At 45.8% G+C, this 18,715-nt stretch overlaps 2 long non-coding RNA genes across 2 annotated transcripts; both read right to left on the minus strand.

Annotated features, from left to right (window-relative positions):
• Nucleotides 1–5,234: 5,234 nt before the first annotated feature.
• LOC310702821 lies at nt 5,235–6,923 on the minus strand. Its single transcript, XR_014523633.1, has 3 exons — nt 6,747–6,923; nt 5,570–5,696; nt 5,235–5,454 (listed from the first exon to the last, which is right to left on the minus strand). It is a non-coding gene; the product is annotated as an uncharacterized lncRNA (long non-coding RNA).
• Nucleotides 6,924–8,373: 1,450 nt separating this feature from the next.
• On the minus strand, nt 8,374–10,820 carry LOC310702916. The gene is made up of 2 exons (XR_014523787.1): nt 8,806–10,820; nt 8,374–8,661 (listed from the first exon to the last, which is right to left on the minus strand). It is a non-coding gene; the product is annotated as an uncharacterized lncRNA (long non-coding RNA).
• Between the last annotated feature and the right edge of the window lie 7,895 nt (nt 10,821–18,715).

An 18,715-nucleotide genomic window follows, 5' to 3' on the forward strand; every position in this document is an offset into this window, starting at 1 on the left:
CTTTAAGAGCGGACGCACCACTGCCTCCTTCAGTTCCCCTGGGAATGTTCCGGTGCCAAGGGACAAATTGATGATATCCCCCAGGGGGCCCCGCACCTCGTCTGGACACGCTCTAATCAGCCAAGATGGGCACGGGTCGAGAGGACAAGTGGTGGGCTTTCCAGCTCGGAGGAGTCTGTCCACATCGGCTGGGGATATCCGGTCAAAGTGGTCCAATACTGGACCCGAGGACAGTCGAGGGGCCTCCATTTCCTTTATTGTATCCAAATTGGCAGGGAGGTCATGGCGGAGCGACAGGACCTTCTCCGCAAAAAAGCTCGCAAATGCCTCACAGCTGTGTGTCGAATTGTTATTTAAATTTGGCTGTCCTTCGAGGGACGTTAAAGACCGAATTATACTAAATAATTGTGCCGGGCGAGAGCTAGCGGATGCAATGGAGGCCGAGAAGTAGGACTTCTTAGCGGCCTTCACTGCCATCTCGTAGGTTTTCATAAAAACCCTATAAGATGTTCTTGAGGCTCCGTCACGGGCACCCCGCCATACTCGCTCTAGCCGTCTGAGGTCCCACTTCATTTTCCGGAGCTCCTCAGTAAACCAGGGAGCCCGGTTTCTGCGGGGTCGCAGAGGGCGCTTAGGTGCGATCTCATTGATGGCTGCCAGGAGCTGGGTATTCCAGCCCTCAACAAGCTCAGTCAATGAGTCGCCAGGGGGAGAAAGGTCCCGCAAGGCTTGACGGAATCTATCAGGGTCCATCAGCCTCCGCGGGCGAGCCCAAATCGGCTCACCACCTAAGCAGGGTGGGGGTGGAACGTCAATCCTGGCTTTCAGAGCGTAGTGATCAGACCATGGCACCTTCATCGAAGGAAACATGATCACATCTATACCGACGCCAAAGATCAGATCCAGCGTGTGGCCTGCTTGATGTGTGGGGCCCGAAACAAACTGGGAGAGCCCTAGTGTCGCCATGGAAGACACCAGGTCCAGAGCCTGTGAGGAGGGAGTGGCATCGGCATGGATGTTGAAGTCCCCCAATACCAATAGGTTAGGGAACTCCAAGGCCCAGCCGGCCACCGCCTCCAGCAGGCCTGACAGGGTGGCTGCTGGTGCGCTAGGTGGCCGGTACACCAGCCAGACAGCCAAGCCCCACCTCGGAGCCCCACACTAGGCCAACACATTCAATGCCGGGGATCGATGGTGGTGGTAGAGCCCTGATAGAACAATCTTCCCGGAATAATAATAATAATAATAATAATAATAATAATAATAATAATTACTTGTCATGGCAGAAGGGGCAAGCTCAAAAGAGATGGAAATCCAGACAATAAGGGCTGTGAGAGAAGGGCATCTGCATTATAGGCAGAATATGCCTGGTTCAGTCCCCAGCATCTCCAGTTAGGGCTGGGAGAGTACCCTGTTTGAAACCCTAGAGAGCTGCTGCCAGTCAGTGCAGGCAATACTGAATTAGATGGACCAATGCTCTGATGGAAAATGGTCTCACTTGCTATAACACACCTTCCAGTGTCCCTGTGTGAGGAATGTGCTAAGCAGGGTTTGCTTTCTCTAGTTCAGGGGTCAAGGTTTGGAAGAAAGCTTGTTCTGCCCAGCAAATCCTGCAAGTGACCCACCTTTGACTTATGGAAGAGAAGAGTTGCGATGGGCAGGAAATATAGTTTGGCAAGGCTGTGTTTTCCTGGTACTGTTGCCTTTGTCCCCAAAGTGCTATGGAAAAGATGTAAACTCCATATCTGAGAAGTAACTAAGATAATATAATAATGAGTTCTGCTTCTTCTTTGTTTTGGAAAAAAATATGCTCTGAAACGGTACATATCTGTACATAAGGCAGAAAACCAGAAAAAGTACCGTATTTTTTGCTCTATGAGACTCACTTTTTCCCTCCTAAAAAGTAAGGGGAAATGTGTGTGCGTCTTATGGAGAGAATGCAGGCTGCGCAGCTATCCCAGAAGCCAGAACAGCAAGAGGGATTGCTGCTTTCACTGCACAGCGATCCCTCTTGCTGTTCTGGCTTCTGAGATTCAGAATATTTTTTTTCTTGTTTTCCTCCTCCAAAAACTAGGTGTGTCTTATAGGGCGAAAAATACGGTAACTGCCAAGCCCCTCCATCTAACCCTTTAGAGCAGTGTTTTTCAACCTTTTTTGGGCAAAGGCACACTTGTTTCATGAAAAAAATCACGAGGCACACCACCACTGTGTGCGGAGAGGGAGATGTCAGAGCCCCACTGCTCTCTATGGGGAATCGGATGAGAGCGGACCGCCTGTCCGCTCTCATCCGATCCCATCTGATCTGATCCCCACCCAGGACAGATGGAAAATAGGGTGGACACAGTCTGGCGCCCGCCTAGTGGGCAAAAATTTGACTTTTTAAAAAAAAATCTTTCGAATTTCCCCCACGGCACACCAGGCAACATATCGCAGCACACTAGTGTGCCGCGGAACAGTGGTTGAAAAACACTGCTTTAGAGAATATGGGCACACATAGCACACATAGCCACTAGAGGTCCTGCCGTCTCTGTCAAAGATCTCTCTGCAGAGTTTGTTGCTAATTTTGCAATACGTGCAGTTACTCAGCACTGTTTTCGGAATGCAAAAGTACGTGTAAGGAAGGCTATGTGCACTTTGTGCTTAAAGACATCGGATGGATTTCTGCATTGAGACAATCTAGGTTCTCTCCCCTACATAAATCATGCCTACTATGGGCAAACATTCAATGCAACTATTGCATATTTCTGGCTGGCTTTTGTTAGAGGAGTCAATTAGACGTGGCCATGAAACCTTGCTCTTGGCCAAAGCAACTTTTAGTGGATGTTGCCCACACACTTTCAGCTATAATTTCGGGATTGCTTAGCATTAGTGTACACATCCTGGGTTGACAAAAATTGTATTTACAATTAAAGTACAATTCAGATACTGAGAAATATTCTGACAGAATAAAACAACCTGCGAGGGAGTATCTCACCAGTACTTTCACTACCCGCAGCATAATAATAATAATAATAATAATAATAATTTATTTATACCCCACCCATCTGGCTGGGCCTCCCCAGCCACTCTGGGCGGCTTCCATAAAAACAAAAAATACAGTAAATATCACACGTTAAAAACTTCCCTGAACAGGGCTGCCTTAAGATGTCTTCTGAATGTCAGGTAGTTGTTTATCGCTTTGACATCTGCTGGAAGGGCGTTCCACAGGGCGGGTGCCACTACCGAGAAGGCCCTCTGCCTGGTTCCCTGTAGCTTTGCTTCTCGTAATGAGGGAACCGCCAGAAGGCCCTCGGCGCTGGACCTCAGCGTCCGGGCAGAATGATGGGGGTGGAGACGCTCCTTCAGGTATACTGGACCAAGGCCGTTTAGGGCTTTAAAGGTCAGCACCAACACTTTGAATTGTGCTCGGAAACATACTGGGAGCCAATGTTGCATAAAGTAGTCTTTAAAAGAAAAAATCAAATCACCCCAAATGCTAAAATAAGTTTTTATTGGAGGAAATAAAGCAGGATGCGAGGAATCCATCGATGTGTGCCTCAGCCGCTCTGGGCAGCGTCCAACACAAATAAAAACATAATAAAACATCAAACGTTTAAAAACGATAGAGGCTGCCGTCACAAAGAGAACCGATAGAGAACTTACATAAGGACTCTATTTCCCGGAAAGCTGAATTTTGTTCTCAACACTGCATTCTAAATAGTGGCAGATATGCTGCGAATTTTCCCATATCAAAGCCCATCTGGATTCTCATGTCGTATGTACAGAGAAATATAAAGGAAAAAGAACACAGTTTAGTCAAACGGATAGAATTTTCTTACAGTTCTGTTACTCAATGTTTGCAGCAAAGATTACTGCTGTCGCTGCATGTTCCAGTCTTCTTTGCATTACTAGGGCATTCGGCATAGAAGCACACCCCACCATTAGTGTGGCAGTTTTTCTTTGTAGTAATTTGCTCAAGAAGTTCTGTCCAAAACAGTAAATGCTTGAAAAAATGGCCTAAGCTTACTAAGAGGCAGGATAACTTAGTGTGTGATCTGATTATTTGCTTGTTTAAAACGTTTGTTTACCAATTACAGAATTCTTAGTTAATCGTCTTCCGTTTACAGATAAATTTGTCAACTGAGTTTAAATAAATTTGCACATTCCCCAAACCTGAAGGACTTAGAGCAACAGAACAATCTGGCCATTATAAAGAAATTCTGTCCTTGGTATGCCTCCCCCCCCTTCTCAGTTTGATTCCCTGGCACCATATCTGTATAAATTAACTATCCTATTAACTATCCCAAAATACAGACGTGCCTTCTTCACACTGGCCAGATTGGATGTGATGCCCTCTGCCGTACTTGAGGGCAGATACCAAAAGATTCCAACTGAGAAACGACTCTGCCCTTGTGGAGATGGCAATCTGGAAACAGTGGCTCATATTTTCCTGTCCTTTATAAAGATCTGAGGAATAAGATCATCACCCCACTCCTACTTACCATCCCAGGCCGCCCGTCTGAGGCCACATTGTTCTTTCTTTTATCAGATCAAAATGATCAGACAACAGCAAAGGTTGCTAGGTTTATCAAGGGTGCAATGAGATTAAGGGCCACTATCTGAACGATAATCTTGGCAATTTGATTGCCATTTTTACCAATTGCTGTCCTTTTTATTTGTATATATTTTATTTGTATATATTGCTTGTTTTATGTTGCTATGGCCGTTGGCTAATGCGAATAAAGTTTATCTATCTATCTATTTCACAGATAAATGCATTTTTATGCACACTAGATTCCAGAATATCCATTTTTTGTATGTGTTTCCCACCTGGAAAACTGCAATGCAAAATTCAGAGGAGTGTGAATTTCAAAGGATGGCTGTGTTTTGTTCCACACATTGTTCTGATGACTGCATATTAGGCAGTTTCACCCCTAAATGCGAACAGACCCCTTCTCCCCCTTGCAACTGAGGAAATGCAAAATAAGCCACTTCATGAGATATGTGCAAATTTGCTTCCTTTCTGCAGGCTGCAAGTCTGAGCTGTCCTTGGCACAGAAGAGAAGCGTCTTTGCTAGAACAGCCTGTACATATCCCCCCCATTCATGCAGCCAAAAAGTTATTTATGTTCTGGAGTTCATAGGGACTAGGGTAAGGTGGGCGAAGCAGTCATTTTTACAAAAGGTAGCAACTGTTTGTTTTTCAGAGATAGGAGACTTCCTTCTCCCTTTATGGAAATCAGCACACACCACTGGTTCATATGCCCAACTACATTGCTTTTATTAGAAGAAGAAAATGCAAGATTTCTGTTAGACAACAATTGCTGTTCCCTTTTGGGAAGGTTGATTAGCTGACAAGCTCAAATGCACAAGGCTTCTGGGAGTGGTGATGAAGAAAGATCCTGTGTCACAGGAAAATTGCTTCAGGATTCAGAAACGTCCGAATCTTCTCCTGGGTGGGTAATTGATGCCTACCCTAAGGGAACAGGTAAACAGGGTGAAGATATTCTGAAATATGAGAGGTTAGGATTCATTCACCCCCCGCAATATGATAGGCTTGCTGCTGGTGAAGAGGGAGGGAGCCAGCTTACCAAAAGCAGCAGTAGATCTGGGACGGATCCTGAGGGCATGGTCCCCACAACTTTTCCTCCCTGTAACACTCCTTAAGATTTCTGCATACTCCATCTGCACATTTTTGACTCCTGGCCTGGTTTAACCCTGGGGGTGTTTGAAGAAACAAGAGGAACATTGTGATTAAGGGCAGGCCTTCCCAATCTGAAACACTATTCCAATATTGTCGTGGAATCATAGAGCGGTAGAGGTGAAAGGATAGCCCCAAGGCTCATCTAGTCCATCTAGTTCAGCCTGGAAACCAGGCCTAATAATAATAATAATAATAATAATAATAATAATAATAATAATTTATTATTTGTACCTCTCCCATCTGGCTGGGTTTCCCCAGCCACTCTGGGTGGCTTCCAACAAAGATTAAAAATACATTAGAATGTCACACATTAAAAACTTCCCTGAACAGGGCTGCCTTCAGATGTCTTCTGAATGTCAGGTAGTTGTTTATCGCTTTGACATCTGATGGGAGGGCCCTCTGCCTGGTTCCCTGTAACTTTGCTTCTTGCAATGAGGGAACTTCCAGAAGACCCTTGGCGCTGGACCTCAGCGCCTGGGCAGAATGATGGGGGTGGAGATGCGCCTTCAGGTATAGTGCGCCAAGGCCGTTATATGAGGAAGGGCTGAGGGAGTTGGGTATGTTTAGCCTGGAGAACATAAGTCTGAGAAGCAATACACTGTCCAAATCTCTAAAGGACTGTTCCATGGCAAATGGAGCAAGCTTGTTTTCTCCTGCCCTGGGTGGTAGGACTCAAACCAATGGCTTTAAGTTACAAGAACGAAGTTACTCAAACCACCGGCTTCAAGTTACAAGAAAGGAAACTCTGGCTGAGCATTAGGAAGAACTTTCTGATGGTAAGAGCTGTTCTGCAGTGGAACAGACTCCCTCAGAATGGGTGGACTCCCCTTCAGTGAAGGTTTATAAACAGAGCTTGGATGGCCACCTGTCAGAGATTCTTTACCTGTGGCTTCAGCATTGCTGTGGGCTGGACTTAGATGACTCTTGTGGCTCCTTTCCAACTCTATGAATATATTTCTCGGACTATGCAATTAAAACAGCAAAGAATCCTCCCACCCCACAGGGTTGATGTTTCCTGCTCTCCCACCTGTAGGGTGAAGACGGGTGGTCCCCAAACATCTTACCTGGCAATAGAAGGACGATAACCAAAGACAGAAGGAAGGTGGTCTTCATGGCTGAATCTCAGAGCTTCCGGAGCCTCAGTGTTTCCAGAAAATGGGGAAGAGAGGGAATGACGAAGGAGGAGTATTGTGGGAGAACGTCAGGTGGCTTTTGCGTATTCTCTGCTGGGAACAGAGCATCAAAATCTGAGCGTGGGGGGGGGGGCTGCAACAAAATGTTCCCACTCCTTAAGAAGAGTATTGTTCAGGGTTTCATCCAGGCTAGAACAAGAGAGTTACAGTGTTGCTCAGGCCTTGCTCTCTGTGGCGTTTCAGCAATTGGTGTGGGTTGTGTGTGTGTGCAGTGCTGGATTTACGTATAAGCTTAACAAGCTATAGCTTAGGGCCCCACTCTCTTGGGGGCCCTCAAAAAATTTAAAGGGAATAAAACCTGGATGTACATTTCCAAAATATAAGATACAAAACAAATAAAATCAAACCTACATAAGCAACAGTGCTTGGTGTTGTGTCGGCTCCTATGATGTAAATAATGGGCCCAGCCTGTTCGCCTGCTCCCTAAAATATCACTGGTTTGCTCCTTTCTATATATAGGGTGCCTACATTCTGCATGGACTGGTCGCATGGCCACATGTACAAATGGCTTTAGATATCTATTAGGTCCATAAATGACCATATAGCATATATTCAACACAAAAAACAGCAACAATTTGTTGTTGACAAAGGACAGCTGGACATATAAAGGGCCCCATTACCTTCAGTAGCTTAGGGCCTCATCCAACCTAAATCCGGCTGTGTGTGTGTGTGTGTGTGTGTGTGTTTGTGTGGGTGGATAAAGAAAGAGGTCAGGTACAAAGGACTCTTCCTTCCCCCATCCACTGAGTTTTTATTCTGTTGCAATAGAGGGTTCAGGTTTGGGACTGGCTTCTAGGAGGGTGGTGGTTGTGGCTCTGGAGAATGGGAAATTTGGGGATAGTGGAGAGTGGAAGCTGTGTACAGTCTAGTGTTTTAAGCCTTAGGGAATGGGGGGCAGATCAGAGTTGAACTGAGTTGGCACCTATCTGTCTTGGAAGACAATGGAGGAGTGTGCCTTTGTGAGTGAGGTCAGGCTGATGGATAGCTGCAGCACCTGCTGTGGTTGTGGAGACTGATGCAGGAGAGACATATTTTGTTGCAGCTGGGGCAGATGAAGGTGTCTGGTTGTGCAGATGCAGATGCACCACGGATTTTCTCCTCTCTGCGCTGGAACCCCCTGGGATCTTATACCGCTTAGCAGAGGTTGGGGGTTGGTGGGTGTGGCATTCGTACGGAGCCCCCGGTAGTTTCACGGACTATTGACCCATACAGCACTACAGTGGTACCTCGGGTTAAGTACTTAATTCATTCCAGAGGTCCGTTCTTAACCTGAAACTGTTCTTAACCTGAAGCACCACTTTAGCTAATGGGGCCTCCTGCTGCCACCGTGCCGCCAGAACAGGATTTCTGTTCTCATCCTGAATCAAAGTTCTTAACCCGAGGTACTATTTCTGGGTTAGCGGAGTCTATAACTTGAAGCGTCTGTAACCCGAGGTACCACTGTAATCCGCTGCCACCAACCAGTTTCTCCTCGGTAAAACACTTAGTCTCAGTCGGGTTCTCAAGTTAACAACGAAGATTGTAGTTTATTGCAAACACAAATAAACTTTAAATGCATTCGAAATGCTATTACCCTTTCTCCTCTTAGTTTTATTTTATCCTCTCTCTAACTCACTCTAACTCCTCCACCTCCCCTCACACAAGAACCAACTGCACTAACTGTCTCTCTATTTCCAGCTGTCTTCCAACTGCTTTCCCAACTGTCTAAACCTCTGGCTAAGCCTTTTTAAAAACAGGTAGGCTCCGCCTCTGGGCTTTTCTATTCGTCTACCTATTAACCCTCTCTCTCCCCCTGTCAGTGGCGTAGCGTGGGTTGTCAGCACCTGGGGCAAGGCAAGTAATTTGCGCCCCCTAACCCGTGGATTTGCCTAACCCCCCGATGTTGCGCCCGGTGCGGCCGGCCCCCCCTGCACCCCCCACGCTACGCCACTGCCCCCTGTACAGATATTTGCCAAAGAACGGGCAAATGCCACAGCGGGCCACCTTTGTAACAGTACAGTGGTACCTCAGGTTAAGAACTTAATTCGTTCTGGAGGTCCGTTCTTAACCTGAAACTGTTCTTAACCTGAGGTACCACTTTAGCTAATGGGACCTCCCGCTGCTGCTGCACCTCCACATGCAATTTCTGTTCTCATCCTGAAGCAAAGTTCTTAACCCGAGGTATTATTTCTGGGTTAGTGGAGTCTGTAACCTGAAGCGTATGTAACCCGAGGTACCACTGTATTGCTGATGAGCAGAGCCTTCCCAATATATCAGGGGAGGTGGGGTGGGAAGAGAGAACATTCTGTACCTTAAGCAAGAGCTTTGCTACATGCGTCCGTTGGAAGGTGTTGAAACCTTGGAATGACAACTATACCTTTGTGTTTCAGTACCCTGAGGTAGAAAACTCCAATCCATGCTTGGAAAACAAAGAACAGGTTTTGAATCTGCAGAGTACCTGCAAAGAGGCAGGCCTGTCCTTTTGCAGAAAGCTGTCTAACGAATTTTAGAAAGTCGGTCTCTGCAGGGAAATAAGAAACAGTCACGAACCCCTGAAATAGTATCTGGTAAGGCAAAAGCATATGCAATCATTAGGGCTGCCATAGCTGGGTTTTGTCCTTTGAAAACAGTGTCCGAGTGGAATTTAAGAAAATCGGTTAAGATGTCTGGGAAAACCCCAGAGTATTGGAAGTGTTGAATTTTTTTTTTTTTGCGAATTTCCAAAAAGATAGCTAAAGTACTTTGCAGAAAATGAGCTCTGCTTCTTCTTTGTTTTTTGGGGAAAATGCTCTAAAACAGTACATATCTGCACATCAGGCAGAACAACATAAAAAGTAACCGCCAAGCCCCTCCATCTAACCCTTTAGAGAATATGGGCACACATAGCACACATAGCCACTAGAGGTCCTGCCTTCTCTGTCAAAAATCTCTCTGCAGAGTTTGTTGCTAATTTTGCAATACGTACGGTTACTCAGCACTCTGTTTTCGGAATGCAAAAGTACGCGTATGGAAGGCTCTGTGAACTTTGTGCTTGAAGACATCGGATGGATTTCTGCATTGAGACAATCTAGGTTCTCTCCCCTACATAAATCATGCCTACCATGGGCAAACAATCAATACAATTATTGCATAGTTCTGGCTGGCTTTTGTTAGAGGAGTCAGTTAGACGTGGCACTGAAGCCTTGTTCTTGGGCAAATGAAACTTTCAGTGGGTTTTGCCCACATGTTCTTAACTATATCTTCGGGTTTGCTTAGCGTTAGTGTACACATCCTCGGCTGACAAAAATTATATTTACAATTATAGTACATTTCAGATAATGAGAAATATTGTAACGGAATAAAACAATCTGCGAGGGAGTATCTCGCCAGTACTTTGACTACCGTTTTATTGGCCCGCAACATAAAGTAGTATATTTTTTTAAAAAATCAAATCACCCCAAATGCTAAAATAAGATTTTACTGGAGGAAAGGAAGCCAGATGCGAGGAATCCATTGATGTGTGCCCGGGTAATGCTTAGGAATTTCCAGTCTATGTCTTCTTCTTTTCTGGATGCAGTTCAGAAATCCATAGCGTAACCTTCAGAAATAACAGAAATCTTATTATTTACATCCCACCTATCTGGCTGGGTTGCCCCAGCACAAATAAAAACATAATAAAACATCAAACGTTAAAAAATTCCCAATACAGGACTGCCTTCACAAAGAACCAAGAGATGCTCTCAGCTCCTTTGTTTTCAAAGCGCGAGAGAATATATCCATTTTAAATTTAATTTATGTTATGAGAATTATAAGGTCTATGGTATAAAAATAAATGCTCATACATGTACCAGGCAAACACATACATAAATATATAAACCACATGTCTATGAAACAGTGCAGTAAAACAGTCCTAAAGCCATTTTGACTCTTTCAGTGACCTCAAATATTCCTCTGCAGTTTGGATGGAAATGGGAAAAGCCTCTCCATTGTATAGGCCAGGGGTCTGCAACCTTTAAGACAAAAAGAGCCACTTGGACCCGTTTCCGAAGGAAAAAACAAACTGGGAGCCGCAAAACTCGTCACTATACAAATAGCTTTTTTGTCACTTTTTAAAAATTATTTCTTTGTTTGACCCCTCAGAATTACTCCTCCTTATAGAAATAAACGTTAAATTAACAAGTTACCTTTTTGTGTGTGTGTGTTCTTCACTCCCCTTCAAAACAGTGACCAGCGTACATGCACCTTACAATGTAGCAGGCGGGCGGGAAGGTGACGTCGGGACGGTGCGTGACTAACGCACGCACCGCCCCCATGCGACGTCACAGACAGTACAGCGCCCGCCACAGTGGGGAGTGTCGGGGCGCACAATGCACCTCCTCCCCTCGCTAGTATCCGCCCCGGAGCTGCGGCAAAGGTGTAAAAGAGCCACATGCGGCTCCGGAGCCGCGGGTTGCAGACCCCTGGTATAGGCACACACATTGTACGGGAAAAGCCTCTCCATTTAAGGCACAAATCCTGCCTTAAAGGCACATTTGGGTATGAATAGGGTGAGCCCATGACCTGGACCCAGGAATTAAGTATTTTATCACCACAAAAGAATGGCCAGGCTGTCCAGGTAAACCCATTAACAAGTTTTCTGCCAGACAGGATTCTGCTGTAGACTGCCCCTTCTGTGATGTATGTATGATGTATTGGGGTGGGCTTGGGTGGTCTTGAGCTACAGGGTGGGCAATTTCAAAAGTCTATATAAGGGCTTGCACAGCATGGTTCTGGGTTCTTCCTCCTTCCTGCGTAGGGTGTGTGTGTGAGCACCCTGTTGCAACAGTTTAATAAAGATCAGGTCTACTAGCTGTTTTGCTTCTCAATATTCTCAGGTTGGCCTCTGTCATTTTCTCCTACCGATAGAAAACCTACATAAGGACTCTATATGGGCTCTTGGGTACCCCATAAGGGAAAAGGAACAGCTTTTGCTTGTAACAATTTATATCCTGTTTCTTCCTCCATGGGTGGATGGAGAACGCAGTGAAGAGGATAACAGGGACCCCAGACACACCAAGAATTTAAAGCACTATGATGCCACTTCAAACAGCCATGGCTTTCTCCAGAGCATTCTGGGAGCTGTAGTTTCTTCAGGGTGCTGGGAATAGCTAGATGTCTCCTATTTTTCCCCACGGAGCTATGGTTCCCGGAACGGCTTAACAACCAATCCCTGTCCCCAGGGAACTCTGGGAATTGCAACTCAGTGAGGGGAAGAGGGGTCCCTGAACACTTCTCGGCTCCCTCAACAAACTACAGCTCCCAGAATAATTTGGGGGAAGCCATGACTGTTTCAAATGGTATCCTAATTCTTTGAATGGATGGCATGAATGTGGCCTTGGGGGGGGGAGGGACATGTATTAAATTACAATCTCTTCTGAAATGATCCTTTGGGGCAGGAGAAACTAGAAGATCTGCTTGCATAAAGAGGCTTCCAGGTTGAATCCCCACCATCTCCAGGTAGAGGGCTGGGAATTTCCCCAGCCTGAAACCTTGGGGAGGTGCTGCCAGCCAGTGTGGACAATATTGGGCTAATGGGTCAGTGGCCTGACTTGTTATAAGGCAGCTTCCTAGCTACCTGTGTAAGGATTGTGCTAAGCAGGGTTTGCTTTCGCTGGTTCAGGGATAGAGGGTTTGGATGAAGCAGATGTGAGTTGGGGGTAGCATAGTTTGGCAAGACTGTGTTTTCTGGTACTGTCTAGCTTTGTCCGCATAGTGCTATGGAAAGATGAATGCTCACAGTTACAAGGTAACTGAGATAATATAATAGTGAGTTCCGCTTGCTTTTTCTTTTTTAAAAATAAAATGCTCTAAACTTTACATAACTGCACATCGGGCAGAACAACAGAATAAATAACTGCCAAGCTCCTCCATCTAACCCTTTAGAGAATATGGGCACACATAGCCACTAGAGCAGTGAATTTCAACCACTGTTCCGCGGCACACTAGTGTGCCGCGAGATGTTGCCTGGTGTGCCATGAGATGTTGCCTGGAGGGAGGCGGGCGAGTCGGGCGGCGAGAGGCGGGGCGGCGGCGGCGAGGAGAGGCCGCCCAGCGCGGGGCTCTCGCCGTCTGCCTGCCTGGCTGCCTGCGAGCTCGGCGGGCAGCGCCTCCGTCCGCAGCACCCGCCTCGCGGCTCTCATTCCCTGCCCCTGCCAAAGCTCACCCAGCCAAGCCGCGCTCTCCTTCCTGCCTCGCTTTGCTGCCTCCTCCCCCCCACCCCCAAAGCTTGGAGGTTCCCCGGCGCCGACCCGCAGGTTTGACCCCCTTCTCACACCTGTTCGCGCTCCTTGCATGGAATGGGGCGGATGGGGAGGAACGGGGCTCGCCGCTGCCTCCGCTCGCCCTCCCCCCCTCCGCCGGTGGTCCCGCGATTCTTGGCTTTTTGGCGGTTGGCACAGAAGGAAGGCAAGGGGGAGGGAAAAAATTGAAACTTACACTTTCGTGCGTCCCTCCCGGCGTGACGCTGTGCGCTGACGTCACGGGGCTGTAATGGTGGTGTGCCTCGAGATTTTTTTCATGAAACAAGTGTGCCTTTGCCCAAAAAAGGTTGGGAAACACTGCACTAGAGGACCTGCTTTCTCTGTCAAAAATCTCTCTGGAGAGTTTGTGCTAATTTTGCAATACATGCAGTGACTCATTGTTTTCGGAATGTGGAAATACCCGTAAGAAAGGCTTTGTTCACTTTGTTTTTTGATGGATTTCTGCATCAAGACAATCTAGGTTCTCTTCCCTACATAAATCATGCCTACTATGGGCAAACATCCAATGCAATTATTGCATCGTTTGCCTGGCTTTTGTTAGAAGAGGAAATTAGACGTGGCACTGAAGCCTTGCTCTTGGGCAAAGCAACTTTCAGTGGGTGTTGCCCACATGCTCTCAACTATATCTTCATGGGTGGAAAAGGCTGAATTTCTCAGAAAGCTGGATTTTGCCCCCAACGCTCCATTCTGAATAGCAGCAGACATGTGACAAGTTACAAGAGAGGAGATTCCGAGTAAACATTCAGAAAAACACACAGCAGACAGCCACTAGAGGTCCTGCCTTCTCTGTCAAAAATCTCTCTGCAGAGTTTCTGCTAATTTTGCAATATGTGCAGTTACTTGGCGCTCATTTTTTTCTGGCATGTGGAAGAACCCTTAAGGAAGGCTCTGTGCACTTTGTGCTTGAAGACATCGGACGGATTTTTGCATGGATTATCTCCCCTGCATAAATAGTGCTGACTGAGGAAATGTTCATTGCAATTATTGCATAGTTCTGGCTGGCTTTTGTTAGAGGATTCCATTAGATGTGGCACTGAAGCCTTGTTCTCAGCTGAAACAACTTTCATTGGGTGTTGTCCACTTGCTTTCAAGCATATCTTTAGGCTAGGACTTCAAAAAGGGGCAGAAAAGGCCAAATTTCTCAGAAAGCTGAATTTTGCTCCCAACACTGCATTCTAAATAGTGCCAGACACGCTGTGAATTTTCCCATATCAAAGCCCAACTGGATTCTTGGTTAGATGAGTGTTACTCTCATGTCATATATACATAGAAAAATAAAGGAAAAAGAACACGGTTTAGCCAAATGGGTAGAATTTTCTTACAGTTCTCTTAATGTTTGCAGCAAAGATAGAGAGGGTCGATGCATGTTCCAATAATCATTGCATTATTACGGCATTCCATGTAAGCGCACCTTCCACCATTTTTACGGCAGCTTTTCTTTGTAGTAATTTGCTCGAAAAGGGCTGTCAAAAACAATAGATGTTTGAAAAACGGCATAAGCTTTATGAGAGGCAGGATAACCTAGAGGGTGGGCTGATTCTTCCTTTTTTAAAAAGATTGTTCACCAATTACAGAATTCTTAGTTAATCCTCTTCCTTTTACAGATAAATTTGTCAACTGAGTTTAAATAAATTTGCACATTCCCCAAACCCTAGTACATATGTGTCCCTTTGAAGAAATTGAAGAACACATAAAATACCTTAGAATCCTATAAGCAAATGTTCCCACTCATTGCTTAGAAGAACAGAACATGGAAAGATTTGATCCCACAACACGGACTAAAAATAACTTCAAGAGAAAAATGAGTTGGGCAGGAAGAGCTTATAAGAACATCCAGTTTCACTGATTAAATCTGACTTCATTCATTAAAGCTGGCTTCCACAGGTTCACCATCTTAAGACTCCACCTAAACATTAGGAAGAACATTAGGAAGAACTTCCTGACAGTAAGAGCTGTTCGACAGTGGAATTTGCTGCCAAGGAGTGTGGTGGAGTCTCCTATTTTGGAGGTCTTTAAGCAGAGGCTTGACAACCATATGTCAGGAGTGCTCTGATGGTGTTTCCTGCTTGGCAGGGGGTTGGACTCGATGGCCCTTGTGGTCTCTTCCAACTCTATGATTCTATGATTCTATGATTCTATGATTCTATGATTCTATGACTGTGATCCTAAACACTCTTGCAAAGGAATCAGTTCCTCTGAACACCATGGAATGTTCTTAAAGAAACATGATTTATTATATTATTTTAACTTCACGGTGTTTCTTTAGCTCTTGTTTGTGATAAATCTAGCCGCCCAGAGTGGCTGGGACAAGACTTCCAAGGAGAGCTTGGAAGCTGAGCAGAACATGTTCGGTGAGAAGGTCCATGATGCTTTTACGAAAGGAGTTTGCATTTCTGTAGCAACTACTTACAGAGAAAGCAGCTGTAAATGGACTGTGCAGCAGCAGCAGCTGACAGCAGAGCACTGCCTTTCTGCCTAGCTTACCTTTAAACTTTAGCATCACACGGTGCCATATTGATTAAAAAGGCACAGTTCTATATTTCAACAGGCAATACTGTGTTAAGGGAGCATTAATATCTAGGATAGAAGCACTAGCATTATAATCAGGAAAACTAACATAATATTAGGTAAAGGTACCCCTGCCCGTATGGGCCAGTCGTGTCTGACTAGGGTTGTGCGCCCATCTCACTTAAGAGGCCGTGGGCCAGCACTGTCTGGAGACACTTCCGGGTCACGTGGCCAGCGTGACGAAGCTGCTCTGGCGAGCCGGCACCAGCGCAGCACACGGAAACGCCATTTACCTTCCCGCTATAAAGCGGTCCCTATTTATCTACTTGCACTTAGGGGTGCTTTTGAACTGCTAGGTGGGCAGGAGCTGGGACTGAAAGACGGGAGCTCACCCCGCCGCGGGGATTCGAACCGCCGACCATGCGATCGGCAAGCCCTAGGCGCTGAGGTTTTACCCACAGTGCCACCCGCGTCCCAACATAATATTACCCGGGCATAAACATTTGGATATACAATTCTGCATAATGCAGCTACTTCTACAAAGTGATTTCCCACAGTATAATGGATTTTCGTATGTTATTTCCACCAATACATGTACAATTTAGCCCAGTATATGCATTCTTGTACACATGACTTGCATTGCTGGAGAATAGCATTCAAAATTCAGAGGAGTTTGCATTTTGAAGGACGGCTGTGTTTCGATTAGTGTATTGTTTTAGAAAGAGAGAAGTATGTAGATTCGCCTTCCAATGCAAAGGGGAGTGAGTTCCTCCCACCTCCGTATTGAAAGAGAATGCTTACATTTTGGGACTATCCTCCCCACACCTAAGCCCTCCATAAATTTTGGGACATAGGAAGGTGTCTTATTCCAAATCACACTGTTTGTCCACATTCTCTCTGATACTGGCTAAGGTTTGAGTCTTTCTACATCATTTATGGGTGGTGCTGTGGTCTAAACCACAGCGCCTAGGGCTTTCTGATCTCAAGGTCAGCGGTTTGAATCCCTGTAACGGGGTGAGCTCCTGTTGCTCGGTCCCTGCTCCTGCCAACCTAGCAGTTCAAAAGCATGTCAAGTGCAAGTAGATAAATAGGCACCACTCCGGTGGGAAGGTAAAACGTCATTTCCGTGCACTGCTCTGGTTCGCCAGAAGTGGCTTAGACATGCTGGCCACATGACCCATAAAACTGTCTGTGGACAAACGCCAGCTCCCTCGGCCAGTAAAGCGAGATGAGCGCCACAACCCCAGAGGCATCCGTGACTGGACTTAACTGTCAGGGGTCCCTTTACCTTTACCTTTTACATCATTTACTATCCTATTATTTTAGCACAGAAGCGAGAGGCTTCTATGATCATGTGTGTGAGGAGAAAATTAGTTGCCCTTTCATCCTTCCCATCTCCTGAAACTCCTAAGGAAGAAGACTACAAGGCTCCCATTCAAAGGGGGCTGCGAGCCAGGATAGAAACATGACTCCTAGGGATTGAGAATGAACCACAGACATTTCTTGCAGGACCTGCTTGCATGAGCCTATATCTTACCTGCTTCCTCCAAAAGGGAGAAGACGAGCAAAGCATAAATCAGAAAGAAGATCTTCATGGCTACTTGGATTTGTCTAAGACTCTTTCCACTCAAAGGTCATGCAGAGATGGAATGGGAAAGTGCTTCCTTCTTGTTTATAAGCGGTGATGCTCAGTGCTTGAGGGAACTAGGTGGAATATGAGCTTGTGAGGCAATTGTGTGTGAAATGGTGTGAAACTCCTAGGAATAAGATGTGCATCATGGAAAAAAGCCACTAACCATGGATTATAGCATTGAGGGGGAAATGTTCTCTGGGACAAGATGCCCTCTTAGATATCTAGCAGTCAAAAATATATGTGGTGATGGAATAGATCTTCCTGTTCCTTCCATGGAGCCCCAAGCCTCCTAAAATTAGTTTGGTTTCAGGCTGAATTTGACAATCTGTATCTGAAGGTCTACATTCAGAGCATAACCTGGTCAATTCTCCTAGGACTAGGATAGGCAATGTGATGCCCTCTAAATGCTGTAGGACCTCAACTCCAATTAGACCCCTGAAAGCCTGGCCAATGGGCAGGGTTGATGGGAGTTGTAGTCCAACAGTTTCTACCACATTTTCTACTCCTGCTCAAGGTGTTTGTGAACTGGAGTTTTTGGAGCAGAGCAGCAGAACTACCATGAAAACTGAAATCTAGAAGAAGATATGTAGTTCTCAGCATTTTAGTGTGAAATTCTCCTAATACACTCTTTTTGCCTGGTGCATAGATTTTTGCAAAGCAATTTACTCTAATATAATACATATTGGCACGTGATTTTCACCAATAAATGCATTTTTATGCACACTAGATTGCAGTACAGTGGTACCTCAGGTTACATATGCTTCAGGTTACATACGCTTCAGGTTACAGACTCCGCTAACCCAGAAATAGTACCTCAGGTTAAGAACTTCGCTTCAGGATGAGAACAGAAATCGTGCTCCGGCGGCGCGGCCACAGCAGGAGGCCCCATTAGCTAAAGTGGTGCTTCAGGTTAAGAACAGTTTCAGGTTAAGAACAGACCTCCGGAACAAATTAAGTACTTAACCTGAGGTACCACTGTACATGCATTTTGGGTATGTGTTTCCCAGCTGGAAAACTGCAATGCAAAATTCAGAGGAGTGTGAATTTCAAAGGATGGCTGTGTTTTGTTCCACACATTGTTCTGATGACTGCATATTAGGCAGTTTCACCCCTAAATGAGAACAGAATCCCCCTTCTCCCCCTTGCAACTGAGGAGATGCAAAATAAGCCACTTCATGAGGTATGTGCAAATTTGCTTCCTTTCTACAGGCTGCAAGTCTGAGCTGTCCTTGGCACAGAAGAGAAGCGTCTTTGCTAGAACAGCCTGTACATATCCCCCCCCCCCCCCGTTCATGCGGCCAAAAAGTTATTTATGTTCCGCAGTCCGTGAGGACTAGGGTAAGGTAGGCGAAGCAGTCATTTTTACAAAAGGTAGCAACTGTTTGTTTTTCAGAGATAGGAGACTTCCTTCTCCCTTTATGGAAATCAGCACACACCACTGG

The sequence above is a fragment of the Podarcis liolepis genome (assembly GCF_965112155.1).
Source record: "Podarcis liolepis genome assembly, chromosome: 3".
NCBI classification, from domain to species: domain Eukaryota; kingdom Metazoa; phylum Chordata; class Lepidosauria; order Squamata; family Lacertidae; genus Podarcis; species Podarcis liolepis.